This window comes from Colias eurytheme, chromosome 22, assembly GCF_061535395.1.
Source record: "Colias eurytheme isolate Ceu_HAF_F1 chromosome 22, ilColEury1 Martin Lab GWU primary, whole genome shotgun sequence".
Taxonomy (NCBI): Eukaryota; Metazoa; Arthropoda; class Insecta; order Lepidoptera; family Pieridae; genus Colias; species Colias eurytheme.
Window position 1 is genome coordinate 8,380,286 of NC_143001.1, and position 21,634 is coordinate 8,401,919.

The 21,634-nt window shown below is 35.4% G+C and overlaps 1 protein-coding gene across 1 annotated transcript in view; it reads right to left on the reverse strand.

Annotated features, from left to right (window-relative positions):
• LOC149898820 (beta-1,3-galactosyltransferase 5-like) overlaps positions 1 to 20,065 on the reverse strand; it is a 28,373-nt gene extending 8,308 nt beyond the window's left edge. The window contains exon 1 of the mRNA XM_090114862.1: positions 19,806 to 20,065. The gene's annotated coding sequence lies outside the window, so the exon portion shown is untranslated. The remainder of the gene's footprint in view (positions 1 to 19,805) is intronic.
• Positions 20,066 to 21,634: the final 1,569 nt, after the last annotated feature.

The window sequence follows — 21,634 nt, forward strand, 5'->3', positions numbered from 1 at the left end:
GCTACTTTACTTATTGAATAAGGTATAAAAGAAGGATATTAAAGTTTCAAACTGCTCTTGAGTCACAATAATTATTGTAGTCTAAGAAACACATTAAAGTAGACCCACCGTAATCGCTATACAAGTTGTTTAATAAATTGGCGTCGATAATGAATAGCATTTTTAACTGAAAATTATATCACTGGCTTTATCAAATAATAACGCGTTAAAAAGGGAAAACCTGCACTCACTATCGAACAAAACACATCGCGTTCAAATATAATTGTGTAAACAAACGTAACTCGTTACGTGGTGTTACATTATAATATTTTAGATTGAATTGTTGATGTACTACTCTGTCTGTATAGTATATCTCGATTCTCGTCACTTGTATTACTTTCCTACCTCCTTCATCTGCACCGTGCACGGTACACTGTGAGGATCATTTATCACCACTACTACACGTCTATGCATTTCTTTAAGTATCGTTCTTCATAAAATTTTAAAATCACATTACGGAGACAGTGGGGAATTAAGATGTACTAGTTATACTTTAAATATAATTCAGTAGGCAACTGGCAATAAAATATATATCCTACAAAGCTAGCCGATAGCAGTGAGAAGTGTCTGAAACTCACATTGATATCTGATAGCAACGGTCACGGTCAATGGTTAAGAGCGTGTCAACGAGGAAATAATGCAGCAAGTATAAAATCAGAATAAGTTCAGAATGTAAATGCAAACAAAAATAAATGTAAGAGCCATAAATCACCCTCATAATATTATTTATATTACTTACTTTATAAATGATTCAAATTAAATGATTTCATATAAGTACTCGTTATTAAGTAGGCACCTGTCCAAAATACAAACGATTCCAACACAATTTCGATTCCTAAACATTAAAACATCATATATAATTAAATCATTTACTAGTTATTACAAACAGCACATAAGAAAGTCAGAGTCAAAGTCTCACTGCGAATTGCGATGCCTTTCATGCGATCCATAAATAAATAAAAATTGAGATAAGTGCGAACGTCTGTCTAAATCTCTCTTAAAACAATTAGCTTTGCGTCATAACGTAATCGTACCTGAGAAAAAATAAATAAAAAAACCTTATTGAAACAAGCGGATATTCAAGAACAATAATTACAAAGGAATCACGCACCTCGCGAGAGCCTGGCACGAAAGGTCTCGCGGCTCGGATCCATTCAACTGTGAACAGTTGCGGCCCAGGCGCGGCGGGGTAGCAGGTAGCACAACAGCGACAGCCTTCACTGCCTTGCGGCGGCCGTGGCCGAGGATGCGCGCCGCACGGAGCCACGACTTGCCAATCCGGTGCCCAATCAGTGCGAGTGTAATTAATATCTAAATTGTAATCGTGTCACGACTATCTTCCGGGCGGCGGCTTTGTCATTGATAACCTATCTGGTTTCGGGCTTTAATGATTCCATTTTTACAATGTTCTACACCATGTTTTACTAAGCGAACGGGTAAAAGGATTTCCTGTAATTACATCATCGTCGAATTAATAATTCATCTTGACGTAACGCGACTCGTGCAGATGGATTCGTCTAAAGAAAATATTCTTTTGCAACTGCGCACATTGTAGCAACGTTCGATGCGATCGATTCAATTCTGGAATTCATGATATATATTGAAATGAAATGGGGCGTGATAAAACAATTATAAAACGGTTGACGGTCGCGTGTGGAAAATTCGTACATCTGGCGACAATAGAACGCCAATCTACACATTACCCGCTCGAGCGAGCACGGCGAGCGCTCGCCCGCCGCGCCCTCCCATCTCCCGCGCCTGCTCATGCTACACATTAAAGCTGGGTATCGACTTCGCGCTCCTGGCGCGCGCGCCATGAATGACCGCGCCGAGAGTGCGTTCCGCGGAGCGCGTTCCAAATAATTGAAGTATATCAACTAAGCGCGCCTGGCGCGCGTGGCAACTGTTCCAGTGTTTGACCGTTCATCATGGAAGGCGGAAGCTAGTCGTGTACGAGCACCAGCAGCATTTTTTTCTTTAACTCCGGCACAGGGACTCCCATTTCACTACTGATTTCTCTCCAAGCATCTTCTCTAAGCGATTTATTATGATACGAAGAAATTTTACTGTTCCACAAAACTTCTTTCGTACCATATAGCTGAATTAATTTACGGAAACTTTGGTTATCCATAATTATTACTCGGAGCGCAACAAACACAAAAAATACGACAAACCCGTCTCCATTGGCGCGCGCGCCACGTTTGATGCGCGGTAAAAAACCGACACCCCACGGAACGGACCGCTCCGCGTTCGACCGCTCCGCGTTCGACCGCTCCAACGAACATTTTGGCGCGCGTTCCAAACTGGTATCCATTTCACGCGGCTGGAGCGCGCGCCAATGTTCGATCTCTTGGAGCGCGAAGTCGATACTCACCTTTAGGAGCATATATTTTTATATTTATAATACATTTGATGGTAAATCCATTCATGATTTTTGATGTGAAACATCTATAGGCTCACTTGTAAACCGAATTGTTGACGTGGCGACGCTTGCCATGGCGACGGGTCGCCACGCTATACACATCTATAGGCTCACTTGTAAACCGAACGATGTTTCACATCTGCCAGGCGTCCCATGACGGCTCACATTTTTTTTTATTAGCCCAAAATCGCATTAATAGGACAAATTTTTCAATATCTTATATATAAAATTCTCGTGTCACAATGTTAGTCTGCATACTCCTCCGAAACGGGTGGACCGATTCTCATGAAATTTTCTGTGCATATCGGGTAAGTCTGAGAATCGGCCAACATCTATTTTTCATATGTACCACGGGCGAAGCCGGGGCGGACCGCTAGTAAAATATAAACTTGAGGATTTAATTACACGTTTTTGATATTTTAATTTACATCCGTTAAACTGGCACCTTTTTTTTTGGTTATTAATCCGTTAACCAAGCAACTAATTATATTTTTGTTATTTCGGGAAATATTGTATCCATGTTGGAACTTGGAATTCCGAGCTACGTTATATTTTCAATCGATTTAAATCAAAATAAATGGGTTATTTAGATTGAGAGTAGGTACCTACGGTGCTTGCATAAATTCAACGCAGTTTTTTCAACAAGCGGTTAATTAACAAGAGTAATTGGAGCTGTCAATTGTTCATCACATTACTTTAAATGAATTGTTTAAAATTAAGAATGCGTTTGATTAAATTGTATTGAATTGAATGAAGTACTATTTTAAACAACAGAAGAAGATCAATTGCAAGAATATAAGTTACTAAGTTTGAGGGGAGATGCGGTGCATTCACATTTGTGTCAGTGGCCAATGTTTCTCAAATGTGTCGATTAGCCTTCCGTTTCTCATTCAGGTCTCAAGTGAGTCAGAGCTCAGAAAAGTCAGAATTATCCTTGGTTTATATACCATTAGGTACATCGTCGCGGCTTTTCAAATAAAAATGTTCAATAATCCAATATTTCCATCTAATTAATATTGGATAAGCATCGATTGCCAAACCTTGAGTGAACTAACACGATAAAAGTGCTAATAAAAAACGCGAAGAAGGTCGCAATCAGAACGATTTACTCAACCAATAATAATAAATACCTATTCAAATATTTCCCAAGTACGTGAATTACGAGGAATATTGTGCAATCGTAGCTAACTATCGCGAATTCATCTAAGACATTCGCATGTACCAATCGACCCGCCACGAACCTAATTGGGTCTCGGTTCTGTACTCGTGAAGCTTTCTTTTTAAATGACGATATTGTAATCTAAGGAAATCCCATATAATAAGACAAAGACGGAAATTCCTGAGCGAGCGTCGCCAGTGACGTGAGTCAGTGGCTGGTCGGCCGCCCCGCCCGCGTGTGGAATAATGGATTACACGTAATGCACAGTTCCCACTTTTAACATAATTACCCTTCGACATGACATGAGCTAACCCCTTGATAATACATCTAATTTCAACAAGTTACCGTCAATATTTTATCCTACTACTATTATAAAGGCGAAAGTTTGTAAGTATGGATGTATGGATGTATGGATGTTTTTACTCTTTCACGTAAAAAATACTGGACCGATTACAATGAAATTTAGCACACATATAGAAGGTATCTTGGATTAACACATAGGGTAGGTTTTATCTCGGAAATCCCACGGGAACGGGAACTATGCGGGATTTCCTTTGAAAACGCGGGCGAAGACGCGGGCGGAGATCTAGTCGCTTGATATTTTTTAATAATGCCAAAAATGGTTACTTGCCTGACGGACCTAAAAACTACGTGACTGACGGAAATGTATACAGAACTGTGTCGATACTTCAATCTAGTGATGTATCTAGTACTGTATGTATGAAGTGGCTACTGGCATATACGAAAACTTGAATTATTGCAATCGTTTTCATTCAGAAACATACAGAATTATCAGCGAAATCTGGACGAGCAGCTGATAGTATTTATTACTACCACTGCTCCAAATATCTCGATTCCAGTTAAACCTGCTTATAAATTAAAGACCAGTCACATTGTAGTATGTACTTACTACTTACAGCTGAAGCGCGACTGCGCAGCCGGTTGTGTTCGAGTTCTAATCTACGCACTGGCCACTGGCCGGGTTTAGTGTTCGATATTACAATATCCACACTTTTTGTATAGATCCAACAGGAAAGCAACCTTAGACTCAACAATTTGTAGCAAATAGGTACTCGTCACTTGTGAGACATCAAATATCAATAAGCTATACTTAAATAATTCATACAGCCTGTATGTTGATGAGGGTTCTCGTAAAAATGCATTGATTGCGAAATCGAAATGATTGATTGCAAGTTGCAACAAACATCCCAAACCGCAAGTATTTAGTCACATTATCAACCTGCACCCGCCATCACACGCGTACAGTGCACCGTGCACGGGTCACTCAACCAAATATCATTATCTTTTTAGATGTGCAAACTGCAAATCAACTTCGGATTAGTACAATCAGTTTTCTTAGCGAGTAGCACATCAATCAGAGTGAGCTAGAGGCTAGCGTTAGCTTCTACAAAGTAATATTTCCATGCGATGATTAATAACTCACGTTCCTTTAAACATATATTTTATATTATTTAATATTTAATAATAAAATATATAATGTAATAATACTCACTCACAAACACTATATTATATGTACAGTTTGTATACATTCATTGTTCGTATAAAAGTTTGACATTTTAAATATACAACCGTATTGTAATACTTAGTGTCAATTTGAGATGATATATTTTCAACACTCGTCAACTGTGTCGTCACTCGTCTGTAGTCATTTGGTAGTCATAAATAATTGAAGTTAGCGGGCTCCAATGCGCGGTGCGGCCGCGGCGGCGCGGTGGAGTGGAGGTATACACCAGGGCCAATCCCTTCCAAAATGATAAAAACCTAAAAAAATAGTAGTAGGATGAAAGCCATTAGAAAAGGAGGGGAATGTGATAAAAATTAAAGGAAAAATAAATTACAGAGATTTTGAAAAAGATATAAGTAATATAAGTTTTTTATAAACTTGGTTTTTTGAATTTTTCACCTAAATTTTGAGGTTATGTGAAAAAATTGCGAATACAAAAGTTGTAGAACTTTTTATTACCTACAACTTTGCCATTGAACTCTTTTCCATAGAACTTGTAGTTTTGTCGGAAATCAAGAGAAACCATTTTTTAGCCTTAGAAGCCCTCCCACTTCCCGAACTCGGATTGTCTGTAATTTATTTTTCCTTTTATTTTTATCATATTCCCCTCCTTTTCTAATGGGTTTCATCCTACTACTATTTTTTTCTGTTTCAAAAATTATCGACCCTGGTCTAGTATTGAAAGCATGCATTGCATCTCTGGTGTGCTCACGGGTAATTGTCCGGCGGCTCCGAAGTCCGACGACAGGTACGCGGGGTCAAGGCCCTGCCTCTAACGGCGCCCGCACACACGCGCGCGCACGCACACAGCCCGCTTCGCGCAGACCAGCGACCTTCGCGCGCGGCAGGCGAGCCCGGCGCCCGCGCCGCTGCTCTCCCGGCGGCTCCTGCCGCGATACTTGATACTTGAGGTTACTGCGATATCGAGTGACTCACCGGTAACCTTTCAATGATAATGCTACCATCCTACTTCCTATTACGAACGAGCGACAGGCGTTTTGCTCGTTATTAGGCGAAGCGGGGTATCTAATTGAAACTAGCTGTTTACTATCTCGGACAATCAATAAGCCCGATCTAAACGTACGAACACTTGAGAATAATAGCCAGGTGAATGATCATTAAAATTTGTGAAAGCGCATATCATATAAAAATTACGGATGGATCACTCGTACTGAAAACAGTTTCAGCAGAGCAGACAACGGCCTTCAAACAAGTTAGTTTTATACGAGAATCGACCACCGTTGTTGTTTCTTTACTTATACCGATTTCCCAAACAACACGCATTGCAAGGCAATTTCAAACAAATCCTTTGAGCATCATACAATACCTATCTATTAATTTAAAGCTCTTGCTAAAAAAGAATACCTAGTTGGACCGCCGCGCCATAATGTTAATATACTTAGTTTGGTATCACGCCACTGCTATGTTTATTTACCTATTTGCTGTCACTTAAATGCACCGTGGTAATTGACACACAACTTGACACAACATGAAAATGGTTTTTCAACGAATATTCCCAAACCTTCTCAAACTTTTTTTGTGAACTAGTATTCCATCATATTGATAGAACATTTCCGTTACTTAGTACGAGTTTACTTTACTAAGATTAACGTAACAATAAAATTTGACGAAACAGGAAAAAGAGGCTCAAGATATAATATATGAGTTGCACATGACTTGCACTTATTAGTAACTACTAAGACATTCAGGGAATCAATAGCAAACTGCGGGTTTTCCACTGCCACCAAACCAACAGTTTATTATTGCATATTATCACCTACTCTACCTCATTCATTTATATTCTGTCTTGTTTTCTGGGAAATAAAGACTACCGGTAATCTCGTTACGGCACTGTGTGCAAGCTAAAGTTTGAATGAATGTTTTATGCTACGCCACTCGTACATTTATCAGGACCTATTAATTGGCGATTGCAAATCTGGAAGACATACCTACTACAGTAACTATTTAGTAATCCGTGATACTGCGTCAATAAACAGTGATATCTCCAATTAAACAATTAGCACTTCAAACAAGTACTAACTGATAAACATGCCGTTTTATCTGTAATCTAACATCGATATTAGTCTGATGACGACTAACGTGCGATAACACGATAATCATCTACAAAAAAATTACATTTGTTAATCTAGATGTATGACGCGATAGTAACGTGCGTAGCTTTTACAATATCGTGGTCGTGCTGCTCGCGAGCAGTCGCCGGAGATAGAGTCCATGAAAATGTTTCTTTTGAGGCCTTAGATTAGTTTCATCACAGGACGATTTATTTATGTGTGTAGTAATGGGGGTGAAAGCTTCACTTAAAATTTTTACGGACGCCGAACAGATTCTGCGACCGACATCATGAAAAAATCGGTCAAATCAGATTTGACCGATATTTGGTAAATAAAATTTTTTGGTTTACTACTATCAAATTTATATCTATTCTTTTTGATGGTACAAAGTAATAGAAACAAAACCGTACAAGATACGATTTGAAATTAAAAAAAATGCCTTTAGTATCACCTTTTAAAAATAAATAAAGGCTTCTACTAACCCCCTCCTCTCCATCCATCCAGATAAAAGAGATAGCAAATTACAACAATAATTTGGAAAATCCAAAAGTGCACGCCTCATAATTTTTTTTTAATAAATATTTATTAATTATTATTTTTGTTTATTTAATAACAATTAAACCACATCGAATCAGACCCTGAAAAATGAAAGGGTTCTATTCCTGAGCATAGTCAAGCGTAAGAGAAAAAAAAAGACTCGATTAGTAAAGTATTTCGGTCGCTATCGTGTTAACAAGAAAAAGGATCCGCACATACAGACACACGGACGTCCAAGACAGAACTTTTTTAAACTGTTTTTTAACTAGTTTAAATAACAAAAATGACATCAAAAATATCATGAACGTTAAAAATAGTGTTTTTTCTTAATATGTGTGTGTATGTATTATCTTACAAGTGCAATGTATGATACATAAAGACATTTTAAGTTTGAAAAATCAGATGTTTTGCGCGAAGTCACAGTAGTACCCACCTCAACGCTTCGCTTATGAGGCGTGCAATAAACAGAGATTTTCCAAGGATGTACCATAGAGCACCCTATTCAAGTTTTATATTTCATGAATTTTTCATGAGTTTTATATCTGGTGGATTATCTGAGCAATAAAATTGGTTATCAATATAAAGCTTTTTATATCTCATGTACATGCCCATCGCAATATAATAAATAACTATAGTTTTATGTGCCTGCTGCAGACTGGTAGCAGGTGCTTGAATATAAACTTTGTAATAAATAAATACATAACTTTAAAATAATATTGGTATTTGAAACTTAAATTCTTTATATTCTTCTGGATATATTGTGGTATTTATGTTTTGAATATTCATTAGTATTTGGCATTGGAAACTGGTTCATCTTTTCAACAGCCACGTATTTTTATTTTTTATCGCTGCCAGTTGCCACCGAAGAGCAATAGTTTTCAGATTCGTATCACTATGTCGATAGCAGCGTCCGTCAATATTCATAACGTACGATGAATTAAGGTCACCAAAGTAGGATTGGCACACTGGCTTAGTGACCCTGCCTATTGAAATGGGAGATGGTATCATTAACGATATTTTTTTTTTACTAGCTTCCGCCCGCGGCTTCCCCGCGTGGTGTTTTGATAAAAGGTAGCCTATGTTCTTTCTCAGGGGAAAGCGTAACAGACAGACAGACAGAGTTACTTCGCATTTATAATATTAGTAGGGATAGGGATAGTAAGGAAGTAGGGATTTGTTATATAGCATAAAAAAATGCTTAATTGTGTATTTTAAAAAAGTTAGTCTCCAAAAATCTGACGGTCGCACATTTCGGAAAAGTTTTTTGATTTTTATGGCGAAGGGCCTTTGATACTTTAACTATTTATTCAATATTATTCTAGTTAAAACAAAGGTTTTTGACAATATTATCAAGTCTTATAATTATAAGATTCTAATTACTAATCATGTATGAGTGACTAGCTATTCCAACATTCAGTCGGAATAAGTTCTTTCCCTGGAATGGATAACATTTAGAAGAATTCCTAGCTTCATGAATATATTTAAGCAAAAACGAATTATAGTAATTAATAAATATTCGAATTATATTAATTGATAAATAATAAGCTAAATCGGAAAACATGACGTAAAAGTGGTCCTTGTGACATCACAGACGGCGTGCCTCGACCGACAACAAACCACTTTTTAAGTGGTTTCGACTGTAGTACTGTATTCTTGATAGCTTCCTGTTCGATCGCCTTTATTCGTACATATTAAGAACAAGAAATAAACTCTGAAATCAAGTATAATATTATATCCGACGAAGGGTTGGTGTGAAAAAAGTATGATGTTATATTGTTGTGTTAGACCGCATAAAACTTTAGAATGATATTTATTGAAAGCTACCTAACAAGCAATCGTGTTTTTCTCAGTATGTTTGTAAGAGTTTGTCTCCGCGCAATTATGCTAATTTCCTGTGCAGCGTGCACTCGGCGGGACACGCGCACTGCCACACTGCACGCCGCGGCCGCTCCCGCTCCGCCACGCCGCGCCACGCCGCCGCGCCGCGCGTCACGCATTGTCACGGTGTACGGTGCACTATTACTGACCCGGAGATAAATAGATACTACCCTTATAGACTGGGGTAGATCCCTTTAAAAATAATAAAAGTGCAAAAAAATCGCAGTCGGATCACGGATGAAACCCATTAGAAATGGAGGGGAATATGATGAAAATAAAAGGAAAAATAAATTACGGTCAATCCGAGTTCGGGAAGTGGGAGGGGGGAGCTTTTAAGAGAAAAAAATGGTTTCTCTCGATTTCCGACAAAACTACAAGTCCTACGGAAAAAAATTCAATGGCAAAGTTGTAGGTAATAAAAAGATCTACAACTTTTGTATTGACAATTTTTTCACATAACCTCAAAATTTAGGTGAAAAATTCAAAAAACCAAGTTTTTGGTTTTTTATTTTTATCTACTTCAAAAAATTTTTTTTTTCTACGAAATTTGGTGGAAACTTGCTTTATTATGTCCCAAATACACTGTAATTTATTTGATTGAAAAAATTTATTTTTTCGCCTTATTATGAATTAAAACCAAAAAAACAACCTAATTTTCAATCGAAAAGTCACCCGTCAAAATATCGGCTTTTTTCAAAAACTTGGAGAGCCTTTTATTCATTGAAATCTCTACTTTCATATGGTGTAAAAAAATAAACATTACCATAGTAAATGTCCTCAGGAAATGCATATACAAACAGTGTGAAAATTAGCTTTTACTAAATCAGGCACACTTCTCAAACTACCTGTAAAATATTATATGCTGTAATAATACACTACCTGTAAAATATATGCTGTAATAAAACATATGCTGTAAAATATTATACTTAGAACAGATAATTTTTTTTCTTTTGAAATATTACCTAAAAGCCGATACAAGAGAAGATATTATAGAGTTCGAGAAGTGTGCCTGATTTAGTAAAAGCTTATTATCACACTGTTTGTATGCATTTCCTGAGAACATTTACTATGGTAATGTTTATTTTTTATAATATTTATTTATTTATTTATTTATTTATTTATTTATTTATGATGCACCAACAGTAACTCAATTTGTAACATTATATAAATAATCGTACATAAAGTCTTAATCTAAATTGGCTACTAATTACAGGTACATACAGCATTACTTGAGAATTGGATTGAATTTAATATTTAATCTAAATAATTATACACAGAAAAAAAAAATGTTAGATGTAGAGCAATGTGAAAACAATATTGTCAAAAATAATTGTAGGAATTCAAATAACATTTTTACAGTCATTCAATAACAGTGTCCGTAGAGATAATTTTGATAATTTTTTTCTTGAAAGACCAAAATGAGTCGTGAAAAATGTCAACATCATTATTTATATTAATCTTATTGAAAGCACGCATTAGTCTGTTCATGGGGCTATACTTCTTTAAGTTTGTACGAGACGAAGAGGCAGAAAAAGTATTAACTATTGCATAACGTGGGATTGAACGGGGAACAGTTAAATTAATATAAGTTAAAAGATTGGTGTTTAGATTTCCATTTACGATTTTATGCAAAGTATAAAGATCCAAAAGGTGACGACGATTTTCCAAAGAAATAAGTTTGAAATGCTCTAACCTATCATTGTATGGGGCCCTATAGTTGATGTGGGCATCCTTAAAAGCTAAAAATTTTGTGAATGCCTTTTGTACTTTTTCTATTCGTGCAATGTGTCGTTGATAGTGAGGGTTCCATATTGCACTAGCATATTCTACCACACTGCGGACGAGAGAATTGAATAAAATAACCAAAGGCGCAGTTCTGTGAAAATCCTTAGTATTCCTTTTGATAAAACCCAACATACGCCATGCTTTTAAATAATAATAAAAAAAATTAAAAAATAAAAGGCTCCCCAAGTTTTTGAAAAAAACCGATATTTTGACGGGTGACTTTTCGATTGAAAATTAGGTTGTTTTTTTGGTTTTAATTCAAAATAAGGCGAAAAAATAAATATTTTCAATCAAATAAATTACAGTGTATTTGGGACATAATAAAGCAAGTTTCCACCAAATTTCGTAGAAAAAAAAAATTTTGAAGTAGATAAAAATAAAAAACCAAAAACTTGGTTTTTTGAATTTTTCACCTAAATTTTGAGGTTATGTGAATAAATTGTCAATACAAAAGTTGTAGATCTTTTTATTACCTACAACTTTGCCATTGAATTTTTTTCGGTAGGCCTTGTAGTTTTGTCGGAAATCGAGAGAAACCATTTTTTTCTCTTAAAAGCTCCCCCCTCCCACTTCCCGAACTCGGATTGACAGTAATTTATTTTTCCTTTTATTTTCATCATATTCTAATGGGTTTCATCCGACTGCGATTTTTTTTTGTTTCAAAAATTATCTACTCTAGTCTATTAATAATTAATGTACGATCGACCCAAATCGGCTTGAAAACCATATCGTTTGTTCAGGACTCAGGTAATTAGACGGATTACCATGAACGAAAATGGAAAATTTATCGCGGTTTTTAATGAATGGGTACTGCAAGAGACACTTTAATAAGTTGATAGGTACTTTTTTGAGTTACATATTCTTGTCCCTTGCAAAATAATATCAATTTAATTTAAAAATGTACACGTGACATGTTGATGTCCTTTTGATTTTTAAGAGATCGATATCAATCAGTGTCCCGTAAAATAATAATTGAATTGAGTCAAGTCACAAAGTGGAAGCTATTAGAGCTCACACCCGCAGGACCACAGCCACAGAATACAAATGGTGCTATAACCTAAATATAGACTGCACCCGCAAAGATACAAGTTTTTATGCATTCATGCTGTGTCAAGTTCTAGTCGATCTAGTCGTAGTCGGCTATTATTAGCCGCCAACGGAACACTTAGCTCTCCTTGAACTTAACTATTTATAAACTCGGTCTCGGTGTCCCACACTGAACTTTTCTAAAGGCTAAATGTCCACCGTCATCGGTGACCGTTTGACCGATGAATAATCTTTATCTTCTGGTTTAAGACCGTTTCATCGTTAGGTTATCCTAAGCATTCCAGTCAAAGTCAGCTTGTTGCATAACAAAAATTTGAAATATCAGGTATTATAAAACCGGCTTTATGAAGCTGGACGATTAGCGAGAAAGGGATCGCACAGCAATCTAGTGCCGTAACGAGCGAGTTCCGCGCGGCGCACCTCTCCTGCCGGCTGCCTAGTGCCTGCTAACCAAAGTGCTCTTCCAACAAAAGTCGTTATAGCAAACCAAAACATATACTTATCTCCAAACTGAACATGTCTGGCAATCTGCTCTATCGAAGCGATTCTTACGTAAATAACGAACTCGCGATACAATTAAGGAAGTTACAAGCGAGAAGGCAGAAAGAAGAGGCCGGTACACGTAGAGCACGATTTCTTACAAGATAATATACATTATCCAACAAACAAACGCTATAACGAGGAAGGATTCGATATCGTTTTTTGATATGATTGTATTCACAAAACAACTAGATATTTCATCTTAAACTTTTATATTACGTACCTAGTAGCTGATTAATTGATAAAATTTTCCATTCGGCATTTACTCTGCGTCAACTAAAAATCTTTCCCGTCGACGTACACTAAACACATAATATAAGCTCGCAATTTTATTTATTTATTTATTTATTTATTTACTCTTTATTGTACAGCATATTACAATGAAAGTACATAAAACAAAACAATTTAAAATGTACAAACGGCGGCCTTATGGCTCAAAGCCATCTCTGCCAGGCAACCTTCAGGCAAAGGACAAATTATAACTTAAGGTAGCCAATTAGCAATAATAACGTTAAAAAAAGAAGAAAAAAAAACTGAATTAAAACAAAGCATAATACATAAAACACTATATGTATATAACTACAATATACTATATGGGTCATTTTCAAAATATTTGTACGTCACGAAATTGTCAGTAAACTGTTTCGTTAGGAAATGTCAGGAAGTTGTAAAAGTAAGGGTGTATTCAGAATAAGGTAATATTACATATAAAAAAGTAAGAACAACAAACAACAAAACATTAATTTTTATAATTCTCTGTTTGCTTTTCCTTTTCTTTTCTTCTATCATTAGCTTCTTTCCATTTTTGTCTTCGAGCTTCTTTTTCACTGTCATTAAGATCTGATATTTTTCTTTGTCTTTGTTTCACTTTCTCGAGGTGTGTTTTCCTTTTCTTTTCATATATTTCAGGGTTTTGCTTTTTTAGTTTTTCAATGTATTTTTTTGCCGTTCGGCACCGGTTAGCGGCATTCTGAAACTAAAAAAAGCTGTTGGATATATGTATTTTGAATAAAAATAAAAACAAAAGTAAGCATCACTCGTGTGGGTGGAAAAGCGATCAACACTAAATGCAATAAGGCAAGCGTTATCCCATCAGAAACCACTTGTAAAATTGGAGGCCAAGACTCACTGATCCGCTTTCACTATAAAAAAGTTATCAGATCCCGGGAAAAGTCAAGTCCCTAAGCCCGACTTTACTAACCCTACATCATGGTTTAAAAAAGTATGGCCTGTAGTTACAAAAAAATAATCTTGAGAGATTTATTGTTTTTCTCCTTTATTTTTATTCGTTACATTAATTTAACACACATTTTAATATCTTATTTTCATACTTTACACATGAGACCACAGCTTTACCGTCTACAATTTACTGACGTCAGTAAATGTCAAGAAATTGTTCGTCAGTAACATGTAAAAAATAACCTAAGAAATACTTTTACACAAAACATAATCACATTTACCATTAGATTGAAAGTGTAATCTATTACTCTAGTCATAATTTAAGTATATTACAATTGCGGTAGGTGAATTCTTCAAAATGTACTTACTTTTGTTGAGAATACGTCGTCAGGAAATTGTAACTAAATTTTTTGCACAGCACACTACTGGACTTCTTCCATGTCTGGACGACGAACAAAATGGCGGCGCGTTAATGTGACCTTACTTTTCGTGACATGACCAGTGCTGCCAATGATTAGAGTTAGATCCCTCTTCTTTGTGATACAAGAAGTTGGTTAATTATGTCAATAAATCAGTGTCACGAAATTGTAACGATTGATAGGGACATTTTTATAATATGTAATTCTTCGTTTATTTAAGGTAATTTAAATAGTTTAATCTATCAGATATAACACTTCAAACATTGCTTTTTAATTATGATACAAAAAAATAGGAAGTTTCATACAAAAATTCTGATAAAAATATTAGTTTTCATTGTCGTCCACATAGGGGACAATAAAAAAATGTATGGAGCTTTTTTTGTTACTTTATTTTCACATTAAATTTATGTAAGAATTTGAATCGCAATTCATTGCTTTTTATCAGAAATGATATGCAGTATGCTTAAGTTTAGTCTGTAAAACGTTAACAATGATTTATTTCAGTCGTAACCATATTTTTTTCGAAGATTTTTTAGGGGGACAAACATTTTGTAGTAATGTACAATTATTTTGAAAACGACCCATATAGTACAATATAATATATTTTACTAAGTACGAATACTGAAAAAAATTATTACCCTGAAACTCAAAATTATTACCCTGAATTTCGTAATAAACTCCAAAGTGGGGTTCATATCCCCGCGGCATGAGGCGCGACGGACCTTCGCTTACATTCCTATAACATAACCTAAGAGCCTTGTAAGTATATTAGTATTAGATCCCACCGCAGGATTAGTGCGTTCATAGTTTTTTTGATGAAACCAAAATTTATGTATATTTATAATTAGAAGAATATATTATATCGACTAGGTTGCCAGCAAGCATGTTTAATTAAATTTTTTCACACCGATTTTTTGGAAAAAATTTCCTTTCACTTATTATTTATAGTCTACATCACGGCAAATTACAGAGAAAAAGATTCTAAAAAGCCACGGTTGCCGTTTTTTAACTGGCCGCAACCCCTTCGCAGCCTGTTGCAAACAGGTATAATTTCAATCCATTTATACGTTACACGTTCATAACGCACATATTTTATGAATCATATATCAAAATTCAAATTAAAGCTATTTTTTTTTTCTTTTAATTATCATATATGGTTGCCTAGTTAAATCCAGCCGCAAATGAAGCTTGCTGGCTGTTAAAGATGATGAATATGCATTAAAAATGCTTGCGGCCAAATTTTGACTGGAAATCTAGTCGATATACATATGTTCTCCTAATTATAAATATACCTGGTTAGATAAAATTTTTGTTTCATAAAAAATACTATGAACGAAGTAATCCTGCAGTGGGATCTTAGACTACATGTTGCTCTACCTGAACTTATATTCACCGGCCACCGCGCAGTCATCATACCTCGACATTTCTAATTAATTACATATTTGTGAAAAGGGACAATAAACAAACTACCGAGAGTTTGTTCAATATGAATTGATATATCGCGGCCATAATCATATTTTAAACTTTAGTCTCACTTTGTAATTGGCAAACGAGCAATATTCATATTATTGTGTGTAGATAAATACATTTTCGTTAATAAATATGCAATACATATTTCAATTTTGAAGTTTAAACATTACAGGGCCTTTAGACAAACGTACCTAACGCCATGGAATAGAAACTGCTAACGCTAATTATTGACATAAGCTCATGACATTTTGGTAATGATTCGGTCACACTACCAACGATGACGACGACCACGACCAAAATTCCAATCTTGCCGAAATTTGTTCAAAATAAAAATGTTGTGTGGTTTTATGAAACCACGGTAAAAGTGAAACTGTTCGAACGATTCCGAACACTGCTTTGTGTAGCGCATGTCGCGTGTCGGTCGGCTGCCGAGTAGGTATACCTACTCGGCAGCCGCTATACACGCGACATGCGCTACACAGACCAAAAAGTTTGAGACGATGTAATAAAAGTTTCACTTTAAAAATATGTTGTGTGGTTTTATGAAACCACGGTAAAAGTGAAACTTAGGCACAAAATTATCGTATTTGTACGATAATTATCGTACGGTTCGACCGTCACGCGACATGCGCTACACAGACCAAAAAGTTTGAGACGATGTAATAAAAGTTTCACTTTAAAATATTAAAATTTCCCGTCATACTGGTACTCAGAAAGAAAAAAAATTGAGTACAGTTAATATAAAAATAGGTATTTTGCGATTTTCGCCGAGACAGTAAGTTAATCAAACAAATAATTACCTTTTACCAAAATTGTAGTTCATAAAATTATCTATAAAAACTTCAAATACATTTTTGTCTAGGAGCCACCGTTTCAACGAAAAATCTATTTTTTCATTCGTTGAGCTCAAAAAAAAATTCCAATCACCAGAACGACAGGAAATTTTTAATATTTTATTTTTAAGTGTGTTTTTCACAATTTTGTTAAATTGCGACAGGATGAAAATTTTGTTTGTGGTCGTCTTCGTCGTTGGTAGGGTGAACAAATCCTTAGCGAAATATCGTACACTTATGACAATTAGTATCGCTAGCGGATTCTATTCCATTGCGTTTTGACGTTTGGCTAAAGGCCCTGCCCCCCTAGTCAAGTGGCTTTCTGTTAGCGTAGCGTTCAATAGAATAGACTACGAATGTATGAGATTGACGTAAGCTGTTCATTCGTTTATCTACAGCTTACGTCAATCTCATACATTCGTAGTCTATTCTATTGAACGCTACGCTAACAGAAAGCCACTTGACTAGGGGGGCTGTACGGATAAAATTCTCGCGTCGCGCACGCCGCGGCCGTTCCACTAACCATCGGCGCTTTTTAAATTTTTCTTATTTATCATATTATATCATATTCCTTTTGCATCTTTGTGCATATGTATTCTACGAATTATAAATTAAAGATTCAGTAAAATACAAAGTAAAAATTATCAGTAAAGTACCGACTCAACCGAGAATGATTTGAATTTGTCCGACACGTGAAAGTACACGACAATTTCAATGAATTCAATTAATTGATTAAAGATCTCTAATAATCATTCGATCAGCCCAGTTCCCAGATCAATCAATGACTGTAGATAGTGACTGGTAGCATTTAGAAAACATAGGGTATATGTGCCAGTACCACGTAGAGCTATTACGCACTGTCGACCAGTCGCCGGCGACTCAGTCTCTCGGCGACCAAAACAGAGAAACTAGGGGCAGGAAACCAAGCCGAGCGACAGTATTATAAGTTACTACATGGTAATTGGTATGGAATAAAATCCACAATGTAACTCACCATAAAGTAAAGAGTAAACTGTAAAACACTAATGTGATGATTGTGTGACTTTCCAATGCATAATGAGCTCTGTGATTAACTGATATTTTGACTAAACTGATTATATCAAATTGTGTAAAATAAATTTAAAAAGTGCTAATAGGATTAATCCAATTAGCAAGTTATTATTAATTATTTTTATCTATCAATTTTTTATGATGATAAGTAAATAAAATATGTATATATATATATATTTCAATCAGTTGGAATCACCGGGGTTACAGGCGAGCAACATGAATTATGTATTCTATTAACAGTTTAATTCCATGAACAAGTACGACAGGGAAGTTTTATTTTCATCTTATCTCGTTGGGGAATTAGCATTTATAAGTAAATTCAATTCTTATGGATAATAAATATAAATTAATTGACATTTCAAATATTGTGTAGTGTAAGAATAAGGGCTGATTTTTCAATGCTTGGATTAAACTTATCCGTCTAATAAAGTATTACACTATCATATTAAAATATCACGTAAACTGTCAAATACGGGCAGAATTAGAATACGTTTTTAAAATGGTAGTTTTATACATTATTTGACGAATAAGTTTTAACCCTATCCCTTCCTATCCCCAACCCATCCTATCCTTAATCCCTCCCATCCTCGCCCCTTTCTCCCTAATTCCTTCCAAATCCCTTAATCCTTCCAATATCTCTCTGGTAGGCAACAATCATAACCTCTGTTATGGTCTATGGGCGACGCAACCTGCTTACCACCAGGCAGTGCGTCCGCTCGTTTGCCTCCCCATAACATAAAAAAAAAAATAATAACCAAGGATTGAAAAATCAGCCCTAAATGATGTATTCACCCTAAAATATTATTTTGTTATTGATGTTTATATATAAAAAAATGTTTTTTGAGTAACTATGCAGTGTATATTTGCATGTCAATGTAATTGGAGAATGTGCTTTATAATTTCAAAAAGTAAGACCTGGGGCCATATTGTGACCTCTTATTTCCAGACAGATTATGCTATGAACTGAACTGACTGGCAAATTCACATTATCGCAATAACCAGCCGTGGTGAATTATGGTCATTCACTCTCAAACCCATGTTGGATACCCAGAAATTAATAATAATTAATAGATTATCCAATCTTTTGTTCTATTTCTTTGGGGGAATCACCATCTAGTAGAAATTAACAGCAATATTTAAATTATTATGATTGACAATATTTTTTTTCTATCATCTATTAGTAGCACAATATCCAATATGTTTTTTTTTAATTATTGTCATTTTCCATAAAATAAATATCAATAAAATCATTACAAATTCAAATATTGATTTTATGTGCTAGTGCTCTATGCTTTTCTTTGTTAATTTCAAACAAGAGATTTTAATTTGTGTGATGCATTTAAAAATATTCAAAGACCATAGCTATCCTACTAATATTATAAATGCGAAAGTTTGTGAGGATGTATGTGTGTGTGTGTGTTTGTTACTCTTTCACGAAAATACTACTGAACCGAATACAATGAAATTTAGCACACATATAGAGGGTAACTTGGATAAACACATAGGATAGGTTTCATCCCGGAAATCCCACGGGAACGGTAACAATGCGGGCGGAAAGCTAGTAATATTATATTGATACACACAGTAATATAGTAAGTATACCTTATTAGAATGTAATTAAGAGTTTGAATGCTTTTCACACATCATAGTAAATCAAACTCCACAGCGAATATTGCTTGCTAGATGCTTGTTGGAGAGCTTAAGATTCGCGGCATCGCAAAATTTTGTCATTGAAACTATTCCAAAACAAATCCAGTTATAAGAGTTAAACCCGAATGTTATAGTGGCAATATTTTGATGCATAAAGCAAAAACAATAAATTCTTATGAAAATAATGTTATTTTACTCACCATAACGGCGTAATGTAGAGTCGACGCGAAAGGCCAGGAAGTCGGCGACGGCCAATACAGAATCAGAGTGGACTATGGACGTCGCAGGTCGTTTCCTCAACAGTGTCTAATTGTAATGGCTTTATAATACTTGGCACAACTCATAACGACCACTAATTTACAAAGCGCAGGATATTTCTTTTTATGAATATTTTTTTCCTTTAGCGATACAACCTTCCGCCCACCCCGTTTGTAAAGCACTAGATTTGACAAGTGACAACTGACATTTGACAGTTTACCTTCGCTCCTGACAGATGAAGTTTAATCTATGCATATTACTTTCCTCTATGATCTATGCTAATATCAAATGTCATTTCAATTTTATCACTTATTTGACAGCCCGCGTTGTCGCCTGTACAATACGACCAACGTAACTTGGCGGGCCTGAACATAGCCTCTACGAACTTTTGCGCATGTACACTCGTAAAAAAAAGTGTTATAGGCATTTATTTCTTTTAAACTGAAATTCGAATAAAAATTTCCTTATACAGAGACCAAGTACAAATAAAATAAATATCAAAACGCTATGAGACATAAAGCAATAAAAATAACCGAATGAATTCAGGATTCACTCAGCAACTCTTAAAAAAACTTTGTCAACATTTTTTACGCCTTCTTCTTTTTCTTTTTTAAAATACTGCGTTAAATCGAATATTATTTTTCTCGCCTGGCGATTTAAAACCATATTATGCTTTGGTGGCATCTTTGTTCCCGAATAATACAAAATTCCAAGTAGAATATTCCAAATTATCACTAAAACAAACTTAAACACGAACAAATTTAAACTTAACACTCAACAATATAATAATAACAAATAATAACGATCAACTCAACGAAAACTTTTGTAACCGCCTGTACTCAAGACAGAGATAGCGACACGAACACGACACCAATGTTAACGTGTGACTGAGATACATAATTGCGTACCGAGAATTGCCGAAAATGCACGAAGTTATACGACGTAAACAAAAAGGGATGTCCACTATGCGTGTCTGAGGATATTGATTAATCGATTTTTTTTTCAAATCGATTGAAATTGAATTGTGAAATATATTTATATTTAATTTTATAATAGGTTTCAAATATTCTCAATCAGTCCTTATTGTAGTGGTCGTTTATAAATAAATGATATTTAACTAAATCATGCCTTACAACCATGAAAATAAAATGTTATTAGTTTTTTTTTGCTATTAAACTCGAAATCTCTTTTACTAACGACAAAATTCAATAAGTTTGTAAAGCTATTTCGTTCAGTATCTCATATAAACAAAAATCAATAAATTTCAAATCGATAAAAATCGATTGCGATATTCGTTCGAATAAAGGGATGATTGTGTTTACATAGAGTCAATCCCTAGCCTAGATCTCCGCCCCGCGCACGCCGCCTCATGCCACCATTTCGTTCCTAAAAAACGTTCGTGCGCAGCCTTCTGCGCGAAGTTCAGGCCCGCCAAGTTACGTTGGCCGTAGTGTATCATGCCTGTATTTCGGTAGAAAGTAGGAAAACTTGTCTATTCACTATTGTATGTTCCTGTATTCGTATTGTAATTTCTGTGCTCCCCACAAATTCCCCACACCTAGGGTTGCCAATGCAACACCCTGGATGAGTTAAAATTTAACATTCACAACCTATTATAGAATTTAGACGTCTTCACAGAACGAATTGTTCTTAGCTGCTCGAGCTAAGAACAAGACGTATCAGTGAGACGGGAGAGACCAAAGAGTAAGAACGAATGAACGAAAGAACGAAAGAACCAAAGAACCAAAGACCCAAACAACCAAAGACCCAA